This window comes from Bos grunniens, chromosome X (genome assembly GCF_055505025.1).
Source record: "Bos grunniens cultivar Pamir isolate PY7600 chromosome X, Bosgru_T2T1.0, whole genome shotgun sequence".
NCBI classification, from domain to species: domain Eukaryota; kingdom Metazoa; phylum Chordata; class Mammalia; order Artiodactyla; family Bovidae; genus Bos; species Bos grunniens.
The window spans coordinates 22,330,388-22,345,100 of record NC_141194.1 but is presented as its reverse complement, the minus strand read 5'-3'; the positions used below and the strand labels follow the sequence as shown (position 1 = coordinate 22,345,100).

At 38.3% G+C, this 14,713-nt stretch overlaps 1 long non-coding RNA gene and 1 pseudogene across 6 annotated transcripts in view; one reads left to right on the top strand and one right to left on the bottom strand.

The window, feature by feature from the left end:
• Positions 1-14,713, bottom strand: part of LOC147339927 (uncharacterized) — a 550,381-nt gene that overhangs the window by 113,842 nt on the left and 421,826 nt on the right. The gene's annotated exons all lie outside the window — the stretch shown is intronic.
• LOC147339931 (U6 spliceosomal RNA) lies at positions 9,246-9,344 on the top strand (annotated as a pseudogene).

Here is a 14,713-nt window from a genome sequence, read left to right as displayed (position 1 = left end):
GCCTTTTTGTATTTCTTTTTCTTGGGGATGGTCTTGCTCCCTCTCTCCTCTACAATGTCACAAGCCTCCATCCATAGTTCATCAGGCACTCTGTCTATCACATCTAGTCCCTTAAATCTATTTCTCACTTCCAGTGTATAATCACAAGGGATTTGATTTAGGTCATACCTGAATGGTCTAGTGGTTTTCCCTACTTTCTTCAATTTCAGTCTGAATTTGGGAATAAGGAGTTCATGATCTGAGCCACAGTCAGCTCCTGGTCTTATTTTTGCTGACTGTATAGAGCTTCTCCATCTTTGGCTGCAAAGAATATAATCAATCTGATTTTGGTGTTGACCATCTGGTGATGTCCATGTGTAGAGTCTTCTCTTGTGTTGTTGGAAGAGGGTGTTTGCTATGACCAGTGCATTCTCTTGGCAGAACTCTATTAGCCTTTGCCCTGTTTCATTCTGTACTCCAAGGCCAAATTTGCCTGTTACTCCAGGTGTTTCTTGACTTCCTACTTTTGCATTCCAGTCGCCTATAATGAAAAGGACATCTTTCTGGGGTGTTATTTCTAAAAGGTCTTGTAGATCTTCATAGAACCATTTAACTTCAGCTTCTTCAGCATCACTGGTCAGGGCATAGACTTGGATTACTATGATACTGAATGGTTTGCCTTGGAGATGAACAGAGATTATTCTGTCATTTTTGAGATTGCATCCAAGTACTGCATTTCGGACTCTTTTGTTGACTCTGATGGCTACTCCATTTCTTCTAAGGGAGTCTTGCCCACAGTAGTAGATATAATGGTCATCTGAGTTAAATTCAGCCATTCCAGTCCATTTTAGTTCGCTGATTCCTAAAATGTCAACATTCACTCTTGCCATCTCTTGTTTGATCACTTCCAATTTCTGGAGCGGCTGTGAGGAGCTACCCCATGTCCAAGGGCAAAGGAGAAGCCCCAGCAAGATGGTAGGAGAGGCGAATTCACGTTTAGAATCAAACCCTGTTCCCTCCAGAGACGCTCTGAGGGTTCAAACAAACCTTGCACACCAGGACCCAGGGACCCCAGAGAGACAGAGACAGAACTGTGTTCGAGCATCTCCTGTGGAGGTAGAGGTCGGCAGTGGTCTGCCGCAGGGACAGAGGCTCTGGGTGTGGGTATGGCGTAAGTGCTCTTGGAGGAAGTCACCATTAAACCCACTTACATAGGACTGGGAAATAGACTCTTGGAGGGCATAACAGAACCTTGTGCACCAGGACCCAGGAGAAAGGAACAGTGACCCCACAGGAAACTTGCCTGTGGGTGTCCGGGAGCCTCTAGCAAAGGTGTGCATTGGTGGTGGCCTGCTGCAAGGTTGGGGGCACGGACTGTAGCAGTACATGCATGGGATCTTTTGAGGGAGGTCACCACTATCTTCATTACCTCCACCATAGTTTGGCCCCAGGTAAATAGCAGGGAGGGAACACAGCTCCACCCATCAACAGAAAATTGGATTAAAGATTTACTGAGCAGGAGTACCCATCAGAACAAGACCTAGTATCCCCCTCAGTCAGTCTATCCCATCAGGAAGCTTTCATAACCTCTTATCCTTCTCCATCAGAGGGCAGACAGACTGAAAACCACCATCACAGCAAACTAACCAATCTAATTACATGGATCACAGCCTTGTCTAACTCAGTCAAACTATGTGCCATGCTGTGTAGGGCCACCCAAGACGGATGGGTCATGGTGGAGAGTTCTGAGAAAATGTGGTCCACTGGAGAAGGGAATGGCAAACCATTTCAGTATCCCTGCCTTGAAAACCCCATGAACAGTATGAAAAGGCAAAAAGATAGGACACCGAAAGATGAACTCCCCAGGTCGGTAGGTGCCCAATATGCTACTGGAGATCAGTGGAGAAATAACTCCAGAAAGAATGAAGAGATGGAGCCAAAGCAGAAACAACACCCCGTTGTGTGTGTGACTGGTGATGGAAGCAAGGTCCGATGCTGTAAAGAGCAATATTGCATAGGAACCTGGAATGTCAGGTCCATGAATCAAGGCAATGTACAGCAGGGTGAGTATAATTAATAATACTGATATATGTACTTGGAAGTTGGTAATCTCATAAATCTTAAATATTCTAACCTTAAAAAAATGGTAATTACATGACATCATGCAGGTGCTAGATAACCTACGGTGGTAATCATTTTATAATACATAAGTGTATCAAATCAACATGTACATCTTAAATTTACATAATGTTCTATGTCAACTGTATCTCAATCAAGTTGTTGGGGGAAGTCATAACCTTTGAGGAAGCAAGTTTAGCTAACACCTTTACCTCTTTTATTCCTGTTGAATTCAGATAAAATTTAATGATTTCAAATTTGCATGCACAGTATAAGTTTATTTTTATAAGAATATTCTCTATCCTTCCAGATATCCTTCTCTCCATATCTATTAATAAGATATTTGGAATGAAAAATGTTATAGTTTAATTCCATTTATTAAGAAAATTTTTATTTCTTTCTATTTTGGATGAGTCTTTTTTTGTACTTTTGTTCTAATTTTGAGCATGTATAATTTATTTAAAAATTAACATCATTAATATAAAAGGCATAGACAACACTTTATTTTAAACAATTATCTTCATGCTTAAAAATTTATTTGAAAGATGTTTTGATTTGTTTTGGCTCTTCTATATGTTTTCAGGGAGTTTTACTTTGTTGTTACTTTTCTGCATTTACTTTTTTTTAAATTTTATTTATTTTTTTAAATTTAAATTTATTTATTTTAATTGGAGGCTAATTACTTTACAATATTGTATTGGTTTTGCCATACATCAACATGAATCTGCCACGGGTGTACACGTGTTCCCAATCCTGAACCCCCCTCCCACCTCCCTCCCAATACCATCTCTCTGGGTCATCCCAGTGCACCAGCCCCAAGCATCCTGTATCCTGCATCGAAACTGGACTGGTGATTCGTTTCATATATGATATTATACATGTTTCAATGCCATTCTCCCAAATCATCCCACCCTCTCCTTCTCCCACAGAGTCCAAAAGACTGTTCTATTTTAATTGTACACCATTAATTTATTTTTTCAATTTTATTTTATTTTTAAACTTTACAATATTGTGTTAGTTTTGCCAAATATCGAAATGAATCCGCCACAGGTATACCCGTGTTCCCCATCCTGAACCCTCCTCCCTCCTCCCTCCCCTACCCTCCCTCTGGGTCGTCCCAGTGCACCAGCCCCAAGCATCCAGTACCGTGCATTGAACCTGGACTGGCGACTCGTTTCATAGATGATATTATACATGTTTCAATGCTATTCTCCCAAATCTCCCCACCCTCTCCCTCTCCCACAGAGTCCATAAGACTGATCTATACATCGGTGTCTCTTTTGCTGTCTCGTACACAGGGTTATTGTTACCATCTTTCTAAATTCCATATATATGTGTTAGTATACTGTATTGGTGTTTTTCTTTCTGGCTTACTTCACTCTGTATAATAGGTTCCAGTTTTATCCATCTCATTAGAACTGATTCAAATGTATTCTTTTTAATGGCTGAGTAATACTCCATTGTGTAATTGTACACCATTAATTTAAAAAGAAAGTGATTATTGTTAAAAACGGAGATGTGAGATGTTATGCATAGTACAGAAAATATTTCCATTCTTAAAAATGATGAAGATGTTAATGGTACCTAAACGTTATTTCTAAATATACCCACCATTTTATCATAATTTTCTAATACCTGCTAATTTCTTTACAAAAAGTAATCTAAGTTATGGTCACAATGACTCTTTTAATCCACTGTGATACTTAAGATTTGTGAAGGATATATTTTAATATTCCTTAGAACACTGACAGGATATAGATTTATTGTTAAAAAATAAGAATAAAGTAAAATCAGAAGAAAATGGAAAATCCTGAAGTTAAAACAGAATTTGACAACTGAAAGTGATCACTATGAGAGAAATGGAATAAAATGAGATACTCTTTTTTTTTTTTTTTTCTAAACGTCCTTGACTATGCTTAATGACTACATTATTATTATTTGGTCTCCTTGACTGTTTGCCTCTGTTTTCGTATGTTCTCATTTCCCTGATTAAACTTATTCTTTTTTTTTAATTTTATTTTATTTTTAAACTTAACATAATTGTATTAGTTTTGCCAAACATCAAAATGAATCCATCACAGGTATACATGTGCTCCCCCTCCTGAACCCTCCTCCCTCCTCCCTCCCCATACCATCCCTCCAGGTCTTCTCATTGTCATCCATACTGTTATGTGAGAAAGACCAGCAAGTGTGCAGATAAAAAAAAGAAAGAAAGAAAGAAAGAAAAGCAGAAGGAAATTCCACTTCTACTGATTTGTGAGTAACTCCATGAGCTTCCACTGAATCCAAATCTAAACAGCATGGCAGGAGAAGACGTCTAAACCATAGATGGCTAGGACAGTGGGCAAGCTTATAGCTCATCCACTCCTGTGGTCCAGCAAAGACCACTTGCCCTTTGACTATATTCTCAGACAACAAATTATCTCTTCCTGGGTCAAATGAAGCTATTAACACATTAGCAGTATATGTTTTCTTGAAGATGAACAGCATGTTAAACGGGTAAAAATCTATTTCGATTGCACAATTGCCTGGAGCAGAGTGAGAATGGAACTTTCCAACTCCCTAACCTCATGCAGTAACCATCTTGCCAAATGCTAGTTCTCTTTCTAGTTTTATGGCCCAGCAGCTATCCTAGCAGTAAAAAGTTCTTAAGAAACCTAGTAAAACATTCAGCTGCCATTTCAAATTTCTGAGGGAAAAATCAGCACGACTGGCAGCAAACAAATTTTGCAAAGACGAAAACCACTAGACTTTATAAAATTAATCAAACAACTGTTTGACAACATCACTAAACTCCATCTCACTAAAGCCAAGATGTAGCTACAAAAATTTATTTTGATGTTAGAAGATCTTCATGTAAGCATAGAATTAACATCAAATTTATTCATGTACTTAAAAATCATTAATAAAAAAAGATCTTAGACTATGAATGGAAAAGTAAAACTCTTCTAGATAGAATGTTTAATCTTTACATTTTCCCACTTATTCCTTGCCAAGCTGCAATGACAAGAAACAGAGGCACAGTGTAAATATGAGACAAAAATGTAGAAAAATGCACTCATTAGGATGAGGGCAAAGATGATTCTGGCTGTTAAAGTATGAAGAATAGTCTCCAAATTTTACTTATTTTTAAATGAGTGTAGTAAAAAATGCAAAGCAAGCTAGTAGATTTAACTCTTTCTGCCATCCAGCTGGTCTTGGTTAGGCATGATTTATGAGAAGTATACTAATTACATGTAAATGTATCCTTCCAAAAATGCTTTGGAAAGCTATGAAGGACTTTTAACACAGTCCTCAAAATTCTCAAAATCTCAATCACAGTCAAGAATCTGCTAAGCAGGGATTTCCCTGGTGGTCCAGTGGTTAAGAATCCACCTTGTACGGTGGTTCACCTGGTAAAGAATCTGCCTGCAATGCGGGAGGCCTGGGTTCGATCCCTGGGTTGGGAAGATCCCTTGGAGAAGGGAAAGGCTACCCACTCTAGTATTCTGGCCTGGAGAATTTCATGGATTGTATAGTCCATGGAGTTGCAAAGAGTCAGACACGACTGAGGGACTTTCACTTTGCAATGCAGGGGACATAGGTTTGATCCCTGGTCAGGGAACTAAGATCCCACATACCGTAGAGTAACTAAGCCCTTGCACCACAACTACTGAGCCCACAGGCTTTGGAGTCTGAATGACGCAATGAAAGATCCCACATGAGGCAACAAAGATCCCATGCACTGTAATTAAGACCTGACACAGCCAAATAAATAAATATGTTTTTTAAAGAGTCTTCCAAACAAATCCAGTTGGATTGCCTGAAACTTTCATTGTGTAAGCCTCAGGCACCTGTTGAAGAAAGTGGTCAGACTCTAAGTACCTTCAGGCCAAGCCTGTGCCTGCTTTTTGAGTTTCGTACCCATAGTAGACATTTTTAAATCTTTATCAAAGGAAGACCAAAATAAGGAAGTAAAGATGGAAAGCAGGGAGGGAAAGAAGGAGGAAGGAAGGAAAAAAGAAAGGAAGGGAAAGAAGGAAATTAAGGAATCTGAAGAGCAAAATCATGTTCAATTTCTTCTGAGAACTGCTCAAAAATGATGTCTTATTTACATACATCTAAATACAAACTGATACAATGAGAGGAAAGCAGGATGAACTACATCAATTACAGGGCTGTATAAAGTGGGAAGCTGATACTGCAGTGGATAAATCCTAAGTACAGAATTTCTGGGGCTTGCTACTTCTCCAAGTTGTGTCATCCTTATAGGAAACCTCAGTACTGCCAATGAAGACCCTGAAGCAAATGTTTCACTATGTCTCCATACTGAAAAATAAATCAAGTCTAAAATAAAAATAACTTCATCGACCCATCCAAATGCCACATGTTATAATGAAACTTGTAAACAAACTGTAGAGACTCAGTCTTGTCTTTCTGGTTCCAGGCTGTCACAATGTCTAAGGGATCTGCATGTAGAAGGGGTCATCTTAATTGGGAGAAATTTTTATTTACCAAAAATCACAAATATTAATTTAAATAGAATATTTAAAAAATGTAAATATTCCCAGAGGTAGAGAGAATATATGAAGAGATAAAACTATAGGAACCAGGAACTAAATTTGTGAGCAGGGAGATGGTAGACTAGATTTCTGCAGACTTGTATATGCTCTTAGAAATGCAATTCTCCATGTCAACTCTTCAGTTTCTTTATAATCATGTAATATTTGCCAAGCATATACCATCTGATAAGCTGGAAGAGAATGGTTACAACTTTGATAGCTGAAAGAAATCAACCTGAAGCAAAATGCCACTTAAAACACAACACAATAAAGTGAAAAATTCTCATTGAGACAAATTATCTTATATACCCCTTTTTCCTCAATGTATTTTGGAAAGAATATTCAATGTACACTCTACCAGTTACCTTCTTTACTAGGAACTCGCTTTATGGTGTTTGTAAACTTGTTAATTTAATCCAAAGCCATGGAAGTTTTTTAAAATGACATGAGTAGCACAAAATCTCACTGAAAATAACAATTTTGTTCAACCAGCAGATTATTTTTTTTCCCATTTCTATTCAGGTAGTTTATATAGTCGGAGAAGGCCATGGCACCCCACTCCAGTACTCTTGCCTGGAAAATCCCATGGATGGAGGAGCCTGGTGGGCTGCAGTCCACGGGGTTGCTAAGAGTCGGACACAACTGAGCGACTTCACTTTCACTTTTAACTTTCATGCACTGGAGAAGGAAATGGCAACCCACTCCAGTGTTCTTGCCTGGAGAATCCCAGGGATGGGGGAGCCTGGTGGGCTGCCGTCTATGGGGTTGCACAGAGTCGGACACGACTGAAGTGACTTAGCAGTAGTTTATATAGTACATGTGAAAATCAGTACCATTAGCAGGGATATGAGAATGGATTGATGAATGTGCTAAAAGACAAATGACTGATTTTTTTTTTTCCCCAACTAAGCACAGCAGGAGCAAGGCCATTTATGGCTATTAGGAAACTTGGGAGAAATAAATGATTATCACCTTCAGTGAAGACAATGAGAACCATGCTAATATCAATCCCGGTTCCCATCAGGCTAATAAAGCAGCACTGAGACCACAAACTCAGAAACTCTCCAGTTTGTCTCAAGGACTTGCGCAAGTGACCATTGTGAGCTTAAGATGTGACACTCAATCCTGGGGCCCATGACCAGACAGTGTAACTACTGCGGAGGGTGTTAAATTCAGAAATTTGTTCCAACTATTATCGTCTGAATAAATACCTTCAAATCATGCTGAACCCCCAAATTCCATATGCTTGACATAAAATACTTAGAGAACTGGAGAGAAAATGCCCTCAACCTCCTAAATATTCTCTGATTAGCCTAAGTTCACACTTTCACCTGTTCTTGACTTCCAATAGCACTCTTTCAGACTTTGCCTATTCAGATTCAGCCTTAGTATTTCAAGTTTTGCCTAATTTCTCCCTGCAACTCACTTCCCTTCACTCCCCAAACACTGCTCTCACTTGGCTTTTCTCTTGCAGTCTTTCAAACTCCACTGTGACTCCCTCTGACAGATTCTTAAAATTTTCTCTGCACTGGCATTCTATCTTCACCTCTATTTTCTTTAGTTATTTAGTGACAGCTTTGAAATACCCTCTGCATAATTATGGAGAAGGCAATGGCACCCCACTCCAGTACTCTTGCCTGGAAAATCCCATGGACAGAGGAGCCTCGAAGGCTGCAGTCCATGGGATCGCTGAGGGTCGGATACGACTGAGTGACTTCACTTTCACTTTTCGCTTTCAAGCATTGGAGAAGGAAATGGCAACCCACTCCAGCATTCTTGCCTGGAGAATCCCAGGGACAGGGGAGCCTGGTGGGCTGCCATCTATGGGGTTGCACAGAGTCGGACACGACTGAAGTGACTTAGCAGCAGCTGCGTAATTATGAACCTTGCTTACTATTTCCAGACCTCTCTGTTGCCCTCCAGATCCATATATTCGATACATCTCTTAGACACTTCACTTGACTCAATCACAGATGGTGACACCTGCTATTCACCACTAATATTCAGCCTCCTTCTCTTTGGCCAGTAACACAAGAGAAATTAGAGAAGCCAGGTACTTTATCCTCTCTTGCAACTAGAGTTTTCCAAGTGACAAGTTCTGGCCGATGAGATACAAATAGTAGTTTTATGCAAAGACTTCTGGGAAAGCAAACTCTGTTGTTTGTTCCCCGCCCTCCTCCCTGTCTTCTTTTTTCTAATGCCTGGTGATAGTTTAGAGCCTTTTCACATATTTCTCAGCCTTTTAGATGTCCTCTTTTGTGATTTGTCTGTTCAACTCTTTTCCTTATTTTTCTATTATGGCACAGCTTTTAATTGATTGGTAGGAATCTGTCTGTATTCGAAAACAAGTCCCTGTTGGATATAGATCTTGAAAATATTCTATTATAGTCTCTGGGTTGCTTTTTCACTTTCTTACCAGTGTCCTTCAATGAACAAAAGTTCCTAATCCTAGTGTACTCTAATTTGTCATTTTTCTTTCCTTTATGGGTAATATTTTTCAAATCTTGTCCAGAAAATCTCTACTGACTCCAGAATCATGAAGATATTTTCTATTTCCCCTAAAAATTTGGTGGCTTTAATTTTGTTATTAGTACTGAAATCAATCTGGAATTGAGCACATATACCAAAATGGGAATGAAGCAGAGAAGATTAGCATGGCCCCTGTGCAAGGATGACACACATATCCATGAAACATTCCATATTTGGGGGCTTCCCTGATGGCTCAATGGTAAAGGATCCACCTGCAAGGCGGGAGACCTGGGTTTGATCCCTGGGGTGGGAAGATCCCCTGGAGGAGGGCATGGCAACCCACTCCAGTATTCTTGCCTGGAGAATCCCCATGGACAGAGGAGCCTGGTGAGCTACAGTCCATGGTGTCACAAAGAGTCGAACTTTTAAGCACACACACCATGTACCAACACCAGACTGTTTTAATCATCATAGCTTTATAATAGGACTTGGTATCTCGGAAGAACATCTTCCCACTTAGTTCTCCCTAAAGACTGTCTTGGCTAGTTTTTGGCCCTTTGATGTCCATATACATTTTAGAATCATTTTGTTAGATTCTTCAGAAGTAAAGAAATAATCTGCTCTGGTTTTGACTGTGATTCCATTGAGTCCACAGAAAAAAACTGGGAAAACTGCCATCTCTTAACATTGCATTTTCCAACCCATAAATTTATTATAGCCCTCCATTTATTTGGGTCTTGATTTTATTTTGAGAATGTTTTGTACTTTATGTTGTACATAGTTAGTTGCACATATTTTGGCATATTTTGTTAACTTTATTCCTAGGTATTTTATGCTATTGGAAGTAGTATATTTTAACATTTCATTTCCTATGTGTTTGCTTCTGCTATAACTGACTTTTGTAAATGTTGTAAGTTCCTAAGTAATTATGTTTGTTTGAAGATGCTTCTGAGTTTTTCTCATTTATACTCCACTTTTATTTCTTCAGTTACAACCCATATTTTTATTTCTTCTAATCTATATGCCTACTATTTCTTTTTCTTTACTTATTACACGGGTTCAAACTTCTTTTATAATGTTGAAAATAAGTGGTCAGAGCAGGTATCCTGTCTCATTCCCAGTCTCTGGGGGAAAGGTTTCAATATTTTGCAATCAATTATATGGATTACTATAGAATTTTTTTAGATATGCTTTATAAAATTATGGAATTTCCTACTGTTCCTGATCTACTAACATATTTTATAATCACGATTTCTCTCCCCTTTTCTGTTAATGTATTGAATCACATTGACTTTTAGATATAAATTACTTTTTCACCCCAATAATAAATCCTCCGTTTTAATCTATTATCCTTTTTCTTCATTGCCAGATTAGCAGTTGTATTCATTTGCTACAGCTGCCATAACAAAGTACCAGAAACTAGGTGATGCAATAGAAATCTATTATCTCCCAGTTTTGGAGACTGGAAGTGTGAAATCAAGGTGTGTGCAGAGGTGCTTCTTTCCTAGGACTTTGAAGGAAGGATATGTTCCAGGCCCGTCTCTTTGGCTTGCAGATAGCCATCCATGTGTTCACAGGGCACTCTCCCTGTATACTTGTCTCCAAATTTCCTCTTTATATAAGAATATCAGTCAGATTAGGGCCCATTCTATTGTCTTCCTCTTAACCTCTGTAAAAACCGTATTTTCAAATAAGGTCACATTCTGAGGTACCAGGGGTTAAGAGGTTAACATAGGAATGTGGGTTGCCAAGGGAGGTGGGAAGGTGGAATGGACAGTAATTAACCCATAACAGATATATAAACATATTTTGTTTAGAATTTGTCTGTCAGTTTTCATGAGAGATTTTACTGTAATATTCCCTTGTCTTTATCTTAATATTAAGGTTATACTAATTTATATTTGCAAATTCAAATTTTTCTGATTACCACAATGATTTGGGATTTTTACATGTTTTTGTATTTTGTGGATTACTTCTTCATGTCTCATATCTTTTGCTTTGAGGATACATATTTTTCTTATTACCTGGTAAGAATTTTTATTGTCAGTCTTTCTGTCTATTGCACTATGCTGTATTTTTCCAGGAGACTTTACCTGTATTTAGGTAAATAGACATTATTAAAACATAGGTATTCACGTTTATAATTCTCTTCATGGTATCTGTTGTTTACTGTCATGTCCCTCCTAATGAAACGCCCCCTTGTGTCAAAATTATAACATTTTCAATACGACTTTCACTACACATTTCATTGCTTAATTTTTGTATCTGTATCTTTAACGTGGGCCTCTGTGATGGCTCAGTGGTAAAGAATCCACCTGCCAATGCTGGAGATGTGGGTTCAGTCCCCAGGTTGGGAAGATCCCCTGGAGAAGGAAATGGCAACCCACTCCAGTATGCTTGCATGGGAAATCCCATGGACAGGAACCTGGCAGGCTACAGTTTATGGAGCTGCAAAAGAGTTGGACACGACTTAGCAACTAAATAACAACAACATTTTTAAACATATCTGCAATTTCTCTAAGGTAACATATAACCATCTAAATTGTATCTTATATACTTAACCTGTTGCTTCTATATCATTTATTGGAGTCCAACATTTAAAGCCTGATTTGAAATGCTAACTTCATAGTATGATAAATTTATATTCAAATTATGATTACTTTTATACTTTGACATCTTCTCAATTTTCTATCTATATGTAAACTAATACTCACTTTAATCGCTGTAGTTTTCTAATACATTATAATATGCTTTAGATTAAATATTATGGCAATGTTACATATTTCTCTATACATTTCTTTTAAAATTTTGCCCATGCTATTCTCATGTGTATATTTGTTCAGATAAACTATAGAGAGTGAAGGACAGGGAATCCTGATGTGCTGCAGTCCGTGGGATGGCAAAGATTCAGACACGACTTAGCGACTTAACAACAAACTAAAGAATCCCTATTGTCAAGATCAGGAAAAAATAACATACTATTGGGATTTTTATAGGAATTGTGTTACATGTATAAACTGATGAGGTATAATTATCATCTTTATAATTCTAAGGCATCCATTGGAAAAATAGTATGTATCTCCATTTAACAATTCTAAGACTCTGCTTAAAGTTTCATAATTTTCTTCATGTAAGTCTTGTACATTCATCATTTTGTTCTTTGGCTTTACATTTGTTTGATGGGAATAGAATATTTGGTTTCATTTTACTTCTAATTAGTCATATTTGTTGACTTTCAAATCGTGTTATTTTAAAATTTGTTTCTGAATGCTTTTATGATATCATCAAGGAAAGCTGCTCAGATTGTATAATGTAACGTTCTAATGTACTGATTTCATACACACAGCCACATATATGTTATGCCCTGGAGCTGTCTACAGCCTCAGTATTTTAATATACTTAATTGAATTCAGTTTTCTAGCTTAAAGATTGTATACTTCAACATCCTTTATTTTTAATTTTAAATGAGTATTATTAAGGGCAATTATTCTTTCTAAGTTTAAATGTTTTGCCTTCTTCATTTTCATCTCAGTAGTTCGCTCAGGACTGCAAGCTACAGAAATGTTACTGTTGCCAACAAAATGGTTATGTAGAAAAGGAAAGAACGTTCACAGCAGAGAGACATGCAGTAACATTTCTCATATGGCACACTGGTTTATATCACCATTTCTACAATCACATTAAACACATCCTCCTCATCGCAAATAGCCACTCCTATCAGCCTATCTTTTTCTATTCACTGGTCTCAGGCACACTAAATTTAAAAAGCTCACAGGCCCCTTCCCAACCTCCAACAAACCCACAAATTCAATCAATTCTTCCCTCATGATCCATTTCAAACCTACCTTTGAATTTTCTCTTTTGCTGCCAGCATCCTAGACAAGGCTCATGTTACAATAATCTGGCTTCTTTTATCATAATACTCTAACACAGGACTTCCCCAGTGGTTCAGTGGCTAAGAATCTGCCTGCCAATGTAGGTGGCACGGGTTGGATCCCTGGTCTGGGAAGATCACACATGCCACGGGGCAACTAAGCCTTGTGCGCCACCACTATTGAAGCCCATGCACCTAGAGCCTGTGCTCTGCAACAAGAGAAGTCACCACAATGAGAAGCCAATTCTGATGCTTGTTTTCCGGGCTGAGTACTAATGTTGTACTAGAGAGTAGCCCCCTGCTCACTGCAACTAGAGAAAGCCCACGTGCAGCAACAAAAACTTGGCTTGACCATTTGTTTTTTCTGAATCCTCAGTAGCTGGATTCCCTTCACTGTTCCCTGATCATATCTGATTACTTTCTACCACTGTTCCTGCGGCCACTCTTCTAACTTCACTGACTTTGCCTGCAGCCTAGTTTCCTAGAGTCTGGGTCCCCACAACGCCCCACCAGAGCTCCCCACTGAACACAACTGCTTGAGCTTCTGCTGTCTCTGAAAGGCTTCAGCCTCTGCCAAGGACCAGTCAACTATGATCTTAGAACTGGTTTGGATTCTTCTGTAACATAACTGGCCCCAGTTTCACGTCAGTCTTTGACCTTAGAAAAATGTCTCAATCCTGGTCCCATATTCAAAACACTGACCTTGGCTTTACCTACGGATGTTCCCAGAGCACTTAAATATTATAACATCAGCAATCAGTGATTGCTTAAAATAAAGAAAGAAACCTCACTTTTTTTTTTTTTTCCCCAAGGCAACTCAGTGTTTTACCTGTGTTGAAAGAGTAACTTCTTGCATGGCGGAAACAATTGATGTTCTATGTAAACTTTTGTACACTGCTTCTCACTTTTTGACCAGCCTTACCAATATTTAAAGACTGGCTTTGAACTTAGAATCCTTATTTCAAGGCAAAATTTCATTAATTTTTTAAATGTTATTTTATTTTTAATTGGAGGATAATTACTCTACAATGTTGTGACAGTTTCCACCATACACTAACATGAATCAGTCATAGGTATTCATACGTCTCCTTCTCCTCCTAAAACTCCTTCCCATCTCTCTCCCCATCCCACTCCTCTAAGTCATCACAGAGCACCAGCTTTGGGTTCCTTACATTACACAGCAAATTCCCACCAGCTATCCACTGGTGGGTAATATGTATGTTTCAATACTACTCTCTTAAGTCACCTCACTCTCTCCCTCCCCTACCATGACCATAAATCTGTAAAGAAGCTGACATGTTTAAAACAAACGGCTACACAGGGACACTAACCAGATTCAGTAATAGAAAAAAAAAATGCAGTTTTCAGTTTCCTGAAATAAGCATCTCTCATGATTCAACCATGAGAATCAATCAGCCAAATGTTTTCATTAATTTTTTTTATTTTTATTTTTTGTTAATTTATTATTATTATTTTTTTACTTTACAATATTGTATTGGTTTTGCCATACATCAACATGCATCTGCCATGGGTGTACAAATGCTTTCATTTATAAATGTTAAAACTGTGCAAATTTTTACTTCAAAGGAAGTGCTTAAAACAATACTGCAAATCCCCATGGACAGAGGAGCCTGGTGGTCTACAGTCCATGGGAGTCGAAAAGAGTCGAACGTGACTGAGTGACTAAGCACAGCACAGCATGGGATGTAAGACACCAAGAGTGAACCCTGAT